A 12128-nucleotide genomic window follows, 5' to 3' on the forward strand; every position below is an offset into this window, starting at 1 on the left:
ATATAAATTATGATTTTTAAATTTTCTACCTGTCTTAGGGTAGGCTGTCTAGAGGAGGAAAACCAGTGAAGCGTATGTATAAGTATACATAGAGAGATTTATTTCAAGAGAATGGTTCACATGGTTGTGGAGGCTGGAAAGTCTCAAATTCGTGAGGCTTCTCCTGACTCATGTGGTTTCAGGGACTGATGAACCCTGAATCTTCAGGTGAGGTGGCTGTCTGCTGGCTCAGGTCCCAAGAACCAGAGGTCAGAGGATGATGAGATAGGTGCAGGATTGCAGCTTTGCCAGACATCCATATATATTGGATACAGGCCACATCCTCAAGGATACTTCTCTTTCAACTGCTTGGCTACTCACATCAGATCACAAAATGGAGGATGATTATGTAATAACTGCCAAACTGAGAATCTCGTCCTAGTCAGGTTGACGCATAACCTGAACCATCACACTAACTATATTGCTGAATAGGACATTCATGGCTTCTCTGAAATAGAACAGGACAATTCTTTTAATTCTGCCTTTATTAAAGACAAACTATTTTTAATAATTAACAAAGTACATGTGAAACATTAAGCAAAACAGTGTGAGATTCTTGGATGAGTTTAATTTGCTTTGTTTTTAAATTATAGTACATTCAAATGAATAAAAGGAATTTCAAATAGGACAGAGGTTACTACAGTGAAAAGTAGAAATCTCCTGCTCGTCTTCACTCCTTCCCAAACATATTCCCAGTTCTTTTCTCTGAAAGCAACCACTTTAAAGCATGTCTGGTTAATTCTTGGTAGTTACCTGCATAACTCTAAATAATATTAAAAGACACTTATGTCTTAATATCTCAACGTTAGAAAGCTTCTTTAACTTTTTTCTATGAATGCTGAGCAATTAGCTCACTTACCATCCTTTCAGGAGCTCTGGTGGTGTAGTGCCTAAAACATTTGACTGCTAACCAGAAGAGTGGTGGTTCAAACCCACCAGCCACTCCGTGGGCAATCTAATTCCGTAGTGATACTACCTCAGAAACTCAAGGAGGGGTCTCTATGAGTTGGATCCAACGCGATAGTAGCACCTTGTTTGTATCATCCTTTTACTTATCTTCTCCCTTTTCTTCCCATTTTTCAGGTTGTTTTCAGGAAACAAAGCATTTACCTTTCATCAGGCCTGTGAAGACCAAGTAGGAAGGCCAGCAAATAAAATACCTTGGTGTGGTGCAATGGATTTTCTTTTATGTGGCCTTCTTGTCCCTGAGTGTGTAGTTCTCCAAAAATGACTGTATTCTGCTAAAGGGTTGGTAGGGTTGCACGCTGCATAAGTACCTTGCAAGGGATTGGTCAGTATGATATCCACCTTTACATGAATTAACTGTGCCCCCCTCCCCAATAGTTGACCTTTACCAAGATTGGCTGGAGAAGCCCCAACCCAGTCTTATCTTAAACAGAATTGACTGGTGGGCAAGTGACTGATAAAAACCTTAGAACATGTAGGCCCCCAGGGGGCTTTCTGAGCTAGAAGGGGAGCACTTCCTTTAGACAAAGGGGCCTACACTGAGAACCTCCTAGAAGAACTGTCAAGGGCTATAACACTGAGCTGGTGACAGCCACTGAGCTGATAACACTGAAAATCGAGAGAAAGGGTGGCAAAAGCCCAGCAACAGAGAAATGGTGGCAATGGTGCTAGCAGTGGGAACCCTGAGACTGGCAGACAGCAGCTGTGAGTAGAATTGGCCCACAGAGCACAGTTGGGCACCGCTGGACAGGAGGTCTCCAACAGAGCAGAGGCTTGGCCATACACCACACAGGGTTTGCCTTTAAAAGTTTTCCCAGAGTTGTAATGCCAATCTAACCCTGGCATTGGCCCAAGGTTGTTCTAAAGCTGTTAGTTGAGAGCTAGACCAGCAAACACAGGGACCAGACCTGGCCAAGAAAAGCCACAGAGATGAGAGAGAGGGAGGGAGGGAGAGAGAGAGAGAGCGAGAGAGAGATGAACACAGCCACATCCCACCTGGCCTGACCAGATGACACACCTGCTGAGAGAAAGACACCTGCTGATACTTGATCCAGAGCATGTCTACCTGGTGACACAGAAATGAACATGGGTAATTTGGGAAGTGAACAAGTTCTCTTTTAGACATAAGTAGATTCTCTCTTATGATACTAAGTGGAGTACTCCTAGGGGTGGAGGGAACTGATTCACATCAAATCTACTCCTGTTGCTTACTGTTTGCTTTCTAGAGGTTATCTGTTCTTGTTGTTTATTGTTTACTTTCTACAAATAATAATAATGGCTTTTAATTGCCAACACTGTGCAGTTATCTTATAAGTCTGACTCAGTTGGATCAGATCATAATCTTCATCCTAACAATCTTATGATTAGTTGGGATTTAGAGCATAACCTGTGTGTAAGCACACATGTGCATGCATGTACATGGTTCACTTGAAAAATAAACTCGTCTAGTCAGGCATATGAGCTGAACATTTGCATTAGGTGGGTGCACTCCTTGGAGAGATCAATTATGGGAGAATATAAGGGCTGTGTATGCAAAGGGAGATAACTTAGGGGGCAGGAGTGCATGGGAGGGAAGGACATAGGGAAGAGGTGGCTATGGGGAGCAAGTAGGAGGAGAGCAGTTGCATTGTGGGAGATTACAGTCAGTGTCATGAGACAAAGTATATGTCAACTGCTATATGGAAGATGAATTTGCTCTGTAAACTTCCACCCAAATCACAATAAAATAATAATTTAAAAAAATCCTGGGGAAAGAAAAAAAAAAAAAAAACCAAAAATCTCTTAATCAGCTGTCACTCTGGTAGCCTGGGTCACAGGCGGAGTGATGTAAACAGGAAGTATAGGTGAAGGCCTGACCCCAAAGACATGGAGAAGATAAAACTGTACAGGTATGAGAAACATGAGTAGGTCTATGTCCTAGATGAAACCATGCCTTCTCTCCTGTCCCAGAGAACTGGGAGTAAGGAAAAGAGACCAGAAAACTCACCTCAGGAAAGAAGCTAGGGGCAGAACTGTCCATGGTCCTATCAATCAGTCCCCGACTTACCAACCTATTTTAAGGAGAGACAGTGAGAAAATCTATTATAGAGCAGGAGATTCCTACTTTTCACTATAATATTCTCTGTTCTATTTGAAATTCCTTTTATCCATTTGGATGTATTATTTTGACAATAATTAAAAAACAGAGCAAACTGAACTCTTCTAAGTAATCTCACACATTTTACTTGATGTTCCACGTGCATTTTGTTAATTATTAAAAATGTACTATATGTAATAAAGGTGGAACAAAAGGAATGACCTATTCATTTCAGACATCAATGAACATCCTATTCAGCAATATAGTTAGGAAAATTAAAAAAATTTAATATATGTAGAATTTTAAAACTCCTTACAGACAATAGATAAAGAGAAGAAAAGATACCTCCAGAGCCTATTTGAATATTATAAGTTTCATGCTTTCTATGCTGAGTTTCCAGCAAGAAATCAGATGACATATTGCACTGGGCAACTCTGCTGCAAAAGACCTCTTTAAAATGCTGAGAGCAAAGATGTCCCTTTGAAGACTAAGGTGTGTATAACCCAAGCCATTGTATTATCATTCACCTCATATACATGTGAAAACTGGACAATGAATAAGAAAGACTGAAGAAGAGTTGATGCTTTTGAGTTGCGATGTTGGCAAAGAATGCTGAAAGTACCACGGACTGCCAGAAAAACTCCCAAATCTGTCTTGAAGGAACTACAGCTGGAATGCTCCTTGGAAGTGAGAATGGCCAGACTTCGTCTCACCTACTGTGGCCATGTTGTCAGAAGGGACCATTCCCTAGAGAAGGATATCATCATGCTTGGTAAAGTGGAGGGTCAATGAAAAAGGTCAAGGCCCTCAATAAGATGAATTGACACAGTGGCTGTAACAATGGACTCAATGTATAGCAAGGATTGTGAGGCTGGCACGTGACTGGGAAGTGTTTCGTTCTGGTGTCCATAGGGTTGCTATGAGTTGGAGCTGACTCAACAGCACCTAACAACAACAACAAGTTTTATAATCATTACTATAGTTGGTGCAGGAATTTTTGTGGCTTGCAACGGAGTATTGAAGTACTCCTGCATGAATGTGGGGCTCTCCCTGTGTATTCGGACCGCCTGTGCCTTATTTTCTATAATGACCACTCCGCTCTGCAGAGATAGGAATTACATTTCCATGCAATGGAGCTCACTACTATTTTCTCAAGAAATGTTTCGGCAACTTGATTCCTTTCCTGAGACTTTGGACAGCCTTAATTCTGGGATTGGGGGTAGCTGCTAGCCAAGTCCTGCTACTCATTGATTAGGGCATCCAGCCTTTCTATCCCTGCTGCTCTGTTCCAGAACTACCAAATAAATGTCTGGCACTGGCCATGCCACGGATTATGGCAGTTCTCAATTCCCGTGGTATAAAAGAGATGGCTTGACTTCAGATAGCCAGCACAGTGCTGAAAATGACCTTACTTGGCCTTATTTCCCTGAGTGGAGTGGTGATACAAGTGAAAGGGAGGAAGGAGAATGTAGAGAAGTTTAAGAACACTTTCTATGCTGAGTTTCCAGATGCCCCGCAGTTGATAGAAGGCTTCTTCCAAGCGTATTTTGTATATTCAGGTGTAGACCACTTTCATTTTATAGAAGGTAATTTACTATCTATTGAGGGAAAAAATCTCTTTTGAAATGCACATGTTCTGTGGGATTTGGAGTTTTATTTTAAATAAATTACTCAATTTTTTTAAAAAATTCTTTTTGACTTCTTGAATCAGGGAAGAGTATGCCAGCCCTGTCATTTTCTCTTAATTATTTTTTTTGTTTATTCAAAAGTACCTATTTTATTGAACAAATTCTTTCAGCTTTCTTCTCTGAAATCAAAGATTTTGGACCACCATGTTATTCTAGGGTGTTCTTCCCCCCCCCCCCCATTAATGTGTGAATGCTGGGTTTGTGGAACTATTGCTCCCTCTCATGAAACTAATGTGAGCACAGACTGTGTTTCAGTTATGGATAGGTGTGACGCACTTGAGCTCTTATGTGTTTTTAAAGGGAAGAGAATCATAGATATCCGAGATTTCTCAGGGGCTGAAATTAATATCCTTCCCTTCAACGCCAGGACAAAAATTTTTCTCTCTTTATTTTCAAAGTCAGCCTTTTTCCTTGGATTCTAAATCCCTTCCCTCTCACCTCCTCAGGCACCTTTCTCATGAATTCGTTCCATTTTTCTCAACTTCTACCTTTCTGTCAGTTCTTTTGCTTGAAATTTAAACATGAATCAGACTGTCAGCTCTTGAATAAATTTTTCCTTAAATCTTAGGATCCTCTGTCTGTCATCACTGATGTGTCAAACATTCATAAAATAATTCTATCAGCAACCAACTTTTTAAGCACTATTTTTTCTTTTTTCAACTTTCATTGTGGTGAAAACATATACACCAAGATGTTCACCAACATAGCAACTTCCGCATTTACAGCTCAAGGACACTGATGACATTTTTCATGTTGTGCCACCATTATTGCTATCCTTTTCCAACGTATTCCACCATTAGCATAGACTCAATGCCCCAAAACAAAAGCTTCCCCTTTCTCCATCCCTCCTACCCCTGGTAACCACTAATAATTTTTGGTATACATACACATGCACACACATACATACACACATATTTTTTTAACCTATCTAGGAATTTTCCCTCCCCTACCCTTCCAGCCCTGGTAACCAAAAAATAAAGATTCTTTTCACATACAAATGTTTTTTTGACTTTTCACAGTAGTGGACTAATACAGTATTTGTCCATCTGTGATTGACTTATTTCACTCAGCATAATATCCTCCAAGTTTATACACATATGCAGTGTTTTATGGATTCTGCATTATTCTTTAGTGTTGCATAGTATTCCATTGTGTGGATGTACCACAGTTTGTTTATCCATTCCTCTGTTGATGGCCACTTAGGTTGTTTCCATCTCTTTGCTATTGTGAATAGAGCTGCGATGAACATGGGTGTGCATATATCTATTTGTTTCTTGGATCTCATATATACATATGTAATCATAGGGTATATATTAAACACTTTTTTTTTATCATTAAGTGAATCTGGGTAAAGAGTGTACAGATTTTTTAAAATGCATTTTATTGACATATGGTTTATGTACAGTGAAATAAACAAAACTAAAGTGACATGGATTGATGCTTTTTTTTTTTTTTTTTTTGCAGTGTTCCCTCCCCTCCCATCCCACCTGTGGTAACCAATGAAGAAAATTTCCCTTCACATATAAACCTTTTCTTGACCCTCCACGACAATGAACTAATACTATATTTGTCCTTCTGTGATTAACTTATTTCACTTAGCATAATGTCCTCCAAGTTCATCCATATTATGCGGTTAAGCACTATTTCTAAGATTCTGTACTAGTAGTTTAAGATGAAGAAGATGTATTATTTTCCCTGAAGTGGTTTACAATCTAGTAGATGAAGCAAATCTGTATTTCAGTCTGACGTCAGACACTTATAAGCTGTGGCAAGTATTTTTCCCTCTCTGGATGTTTTTAATCCAAATTGGACATTATGGTTCAAAATAAGTATGATTTTGTGCCTTAAATACAAATAATGGCATAACAGTGTCTCGTAAATCACCATTAGGGAATAATAATAAGTGGAAATTCAGCAGAATAAAAGGTCTCTTTTCACAGTATCATTAAGTGGAAACTGTGTCAATTTGAATTGAATCTAAAAATTAAACAGCAGAAAAATATGAATGAAGCTGTGGAGAGTAGAAGTATGCAAGGTGCATAAAAGACATAGCAAGTGGTCTTGGCTGGCAAGACCTCGGTTTCTGTCTGATGCCCTGGATAATAGATATGATCTCTAAGAAAAACGTGTGGTAGGAGAAGAAGGAAATGCATTGAAGAAACCATAGCAGATTCAGAGAATTATAAAGGAAAATCAGAATATGTTCAATAAAGAGGTGTAATAAAAATGGTCATTGCCACAGAAGGTGAGAAATGTTAGGACTGATCAAAAGATGTTTCATTGATGAAATAAATCATTGGTGAATTTTGAGCATGATAGAGGAGGTCATTTGCACTGAGCTAAAATATGATATTGATAAGATAATAAATCTATGAGAGACAAAGAATCTTTTTTATTTTATTTTATTCTTTGGGTAAAAGTTTACAGAGCAAATTCATTTTCCTTATAACAGTTCATACACATGTTCTTTCATGACATTGGTTACAATCCCCACACTCTTTGGTTTTCTTCATTCTTTGTTGCAGGTGAGGAGAGACCAATTGTTGCATCTTGGATGGCCACTTGCAGACTTTTAAGACCTCAGTTGACACTCACCAAAGTAGGATGTAGAACAATGTAGAACCATGATTTGTGTAGCATGCTATGCCAGTTGAGCTTGTGTCCCATGCAAAGAATTGCTTATGTAGTTTGCGATTAAATGATTGACTGCAATTTGAGAGGTCAATAGAATGAGGAGAACTCTGTCTCATTTAGTCTCTCTCTCTTTTAAGGATAAAAGAGATCTCTTTGACTTCTATTTGAGCCAGTTTTATCTTGTTCCATTGCCAAAGATGTTTTCTCATTAGATAATTATTCTTCGTTGAAAATAGATTAATAAAATGTACTAACCTGTAAACTGTTATAGAGGTTCTCACAAACAGCTAGCAGTAAACAAAGGTTGGAGGACTCCCAGTGTGTGGTGGGATTGTTAATTTACTACATTAATCCTATGTATAGTAAAACTAAGTTCTAAGTTAACATTTTTACCTGCCAAATGTCATTTTTTCAGGCACCTGACTTTGCATAGTGTAGGAATATTCTTTAATTTTTAGTCTCTTAACTCCAAGACTCAAGGACAGTCATCACCTGTCTGGCTATTACAACCCTTTATTATAAATAAAATTCTAATCCATACCTCTTCTCTATATAGTGGATACATAATAAGAAAGAAAATAAGGCCCAGAAAAAGATGTGGTTACTAAAATCTAGCCCTTTTTCTTGTTCCAAAGTTTTAACTAATAACTATAGTTATTAATAGCAACCATTTCTTTAGCACTTACTAAGTGCTGAGCACTGTGACTGGAATTTTATTGTCTCTATATTTTCCATTTTCTCCAAGAAGAAGCCTTCTGGAGAAGCTTTCTCCAGAAGCCCTCAACTAGTAAGTGGTTCAGGCAGAGTTTAAATTAGAGCTTTCTAATTATTTACATTTTAAGTGCTTAATCAGCTCATATTAGTGACCCTCAAGGACATTACATTCAACCCCTGGGCATAAGCGGATGGAAGAAATTTTATATATGTCAAAAGAGATAAATGTTAGTTAGGGAAATTTAGTTTTTGGTAACAGAAACCTGCACAAGATAGCTTAAAAGATAAAGGGTGAGTAATAATGAAATAATAATGCTGTATATCAAGGAAGATCTGGGCAATCAATCTTCAGGAACAACAGGAATTAGGGAAACACTCTTGGGCAGTTGTAGTCTGTTCTCCAGAGTCACTATTAGATGGAATAGACTGGACAGCAGTGGGTTTTCTCTAGCACGTAAGAAAATAAAAGTTCTGAGCCCCTTCTTTTTGCCTCTATTTCATTACTTTTCTCCTAATTTTCTTACTCTTTTTCGTGTTTGGTTAAAGTTATGAGAGAAATTTTCTTGTATGCTGGCAATGATTGGCTTCCAGTGAGTCAGATAAGTGTTTTTGGCTCTACCATCAGTGGCCAAGGTTCAGGATCATGTCTTACATATGGGGCTATAGAAGTTCAATCCTCTGTGTCAGGGCATTCTCAGAGAATAGCAAAATTGGGAAAAATGGTGACAAATTGGATAGTATTTTAAAATGAGACTATTCTGGAAAATGCATTATAATATAATGGTTAATCATGATCTTTTTCTTTTTTCATTTATTATTGGTATAAATGGATGGGGAAGAGCCTACAGGAGAGAGAATTTATGAATAATTCTTTTATACTTTTCAATATATGCCATGAGACTATAATAGAACAATTTTGCTATTACAGAGAGAGTATCATCTCCTATCTTACTAAAAGAAATAATAATTTTGCTGAGATCAGAAGGAAAAGTAGGGGTCAACTAGGCAACTAAGAAAGGGAAAACCATTCTGAGAAAGAGAATAGTATGTACAAGGGCCCTACGGCAAGAGGGTGCATCATATTTTTGAGAAACTGAACATTTTTGAGAAACAGGATCATCAAATTGTCGTGTATGTTTCCATAACAATGTGTCTCTTTTCTTATGGGCACTATTTTAACATTTATTTTGGTGATTATTTAATTAACATGTAACTTCTCTCCTTGATGTTAAGCTGCATTTTTTTTTTTTTTCCTCATCATTATATTCCCACTACCCAGTGTCAGTTCCTAGTGGCTAACAGTTGAAGCTGAAGGCATAGGTAGGCTCCTAACCATACAGACCCTTGTGGGTTGAGCTAATGAGTTTGGTCTTAATTATAAGAACAATAGTGAAGCTGACATGATCATGATAAGATTTACTTTTAGAAAATATATCCTTCTGCAGTCTAAAGAGCAGTTTGGAAGGAAGCATGAGAAAAAAAAAAAGAATAGGTTCATTAGAAGGCTACTGCATTAGTCTATGCAGAGATAATGATACTTTGAACAAGAGTGGTGGCAGTGGTGATGGAAAGAAGTAGTTATATTTGAGACATATTATTTATGGATAAAATTTCCTGGGTTTGGTGGTGAGTTTAATATGGAGATGAAAGAAAAGGAGATGTCATTCCTAGATTTCTGGCTTGTGTAATTGAGTTACATTACAGTTTCATTTCCTGTGATAGAGAACAGATGATCAGTTTTGCCTGGAAGAGCATTTTTGAAAGACTTAAAATATGCTGAATTTAATGTGCTTTTAAAATATCTATGTACAGATATAGCATATGTAGTTGGATATTTAAGTCTAGAACTTTGAAGTGAGAACTGAACTGGAGATAAAATTTGGGAGTCATTGGCATCCAAAATGTATTTGGAGATGCAGGCATTGATGGGACTGACTAGGGAGAAAGTACAGAATCAGAAGAATGTTTAGCATTGAATCCTGATGACTTCCAAGATATAATCCTAGGTATAGAAAGATAATATGTAAAGGAAACAAAGAAGAAATAACGGTAAAGGTAATAGGAAAAAATAGGTAATTATCAAGTCAAGAAAGTTAAAGGAAGAGACTTAAAAATGTAGATATTTTCAACAGTGTTAAGTTTTATATGAGGGAAGTGTGCAGGCAGTGTAGGTTAGAACTTTTGGTATACAAAACTTGAGATCTATATAGAAGGATGGGAAGGTAAAGAGGGTCATAGGTGTATGAAGTGAAGAAAATTTGAAATATCAATGGAGAAAATAAGAGACTGAGTCAAATACAGTAGATTGAGGACTCATTTGAGTTTGTTGGCCATGAATTTATAGCAAAACTATTTTTTCATGTGTGTGATTTATTCCAGCAACATACTCAAGCAGATATTTGAGTACATCCAAGATTATGGTTTTGGGAAATGCAAACCACAAAAGACATACATGGAACAGCATAGGAGAGAGTGTTACTGAAATGGTGCATGATGGATTCCAACCTATCTAATTAACATTAATTAATAAATTAATTACTAACTCATTCCTTGAGTTGCATTATACATTAGTAATGCCCCTTTATGTTGATCTATGTATTGAGTTGGTAGATATTATACTCTTACCTTAGTTATTAGGCTCCCACCATTAGAGGTCAATAATTAGCTCATTCTTTCCTATGTACGATCTGGCCTCCCTATCTTGGGAAGAAAGTGAACTAAATTCGAGGACTGCTTTCTAAACCTGTCACTGAAAGAAAAGTTCATAAGTAAGGAGATCCCTGTTGTTTAATAGCTGCTTAATAGGTAATATACTGTTGTAATGTAACACTTTAACAGACTTGACTCAAAGCTGGCCCCAGCTAAGGCTGCACATTATGAAATGACTGGTATCCCAACCACTTCAATTTCAATAGAATATTCCGGTAATCACCTATCTCATGTCTACCTAGGTTCTTAAATTTCATGTGAAAATTAATATCCTGAACTCCAGAATATGGGACTAGAGAAGCTCAATGCCACATAGATATCAAAATGCTTTTTCCTTAATGAAATTGATTGCTGAAACATGATGAAAGCTAATGGATATACTGTGGGACTTGTTCTTCAGTCTTGTGGCATTTGAGTAAGACTTTCCACTTTCCCTCCTTTTAACTTCTACAGTGGAGATCTGTGTCCTGTTTGAATATCAAAATTAAGGAGTGACATCAACCAGACTTGGTTCAGGACACAACCTCTGACAGCTTGTCTCTGGGATGGCCACCATCAATTCCTTCCCTTGTATGTTCATGTTCTTGCCCCATTAAGAGATTGAGTCTACTTCTGTCCCCTTGAATCTAGTCTGGTCTTCATGAATTTATTGACCAATGGAATAGAGCAAAAAATGATATTCTGGAATTTCCAAGGAAAGGTCCTAAGAAGCTTTGCAGCTTCTGAGTGGGGATCTTGGAGCACTGGTTCTTAGAACTCTCATTTTGGAGGAAGTCAGCTGTTGACTACTCAGATTTCCATACTGTCAGGAAGCCCAAGCTAACCACATGAAGAGAAAGAGAAAGTTGCCTAGCCAGCCTCAGTTGCTCCAGATATTGCAACCCAAGTGCCAGACATGAGTGAAGAAGCCATCCTGAACGAGAACATAATAAAATTGTTATTGGCTTATACCGCTAAAGTTTTAGGTAATTTGTTGTTGTTGTTAGGTGCTGTTGAGTTCCAACTCTTAGTGACCCTATGCACAACAAAACAAAACACTGCCTGGTCCTGTTCTATCCTCACAACTGTTGCTATGCTTGGACTCATTGTTGTAGCCATTGTGCCTATCATGTCATTGAGAGTCTTCTACTTTTTCAGTGACGCTCTACTAAGTATGATAGCCTTCTCCAGGGACTGGTCCCTCCTGATAACATGATCAAAGAATGAGAGACGAAGACTCTCCATCCTTGCTTCTAAGGAGCATTCTGGCTATAGTTATTCCAAGACAGATTAATCTATTCTTCTTGCAGTCCATGGTATAT

At 37.9% G+C, this 12128-nt stretch overlaps 1 pseudogene; it reads left to right on the forward strand.

The window, feature by feature from the left end:
- The window catches only part of LOC103211674, a 102660-nt pseudogene extending 97992 nt beyond the window's left edge, over positions 1–4668 (forward strand).
- Positions 4669–12128: the final 7460 nt, after the last annotated feature.

Source organism: Orycteropus afer, unplaced genomic scaffold (genome assembly GCF_000298275.1).
Source record: "Orycteropus afer afer isolate SDZICR_OR568_19922 unplaced genomic scaffold, OryAfe1.0 scaffold00769, whole genome shotgun sequence".
In the NCBI taxonomy this organism is placed as follows: Eukaryota; Metazoa; Chordata; class Mammalia; order Tubulidentata; family Orycteropodidae; genus Orycteropus; species Orycteropus afer.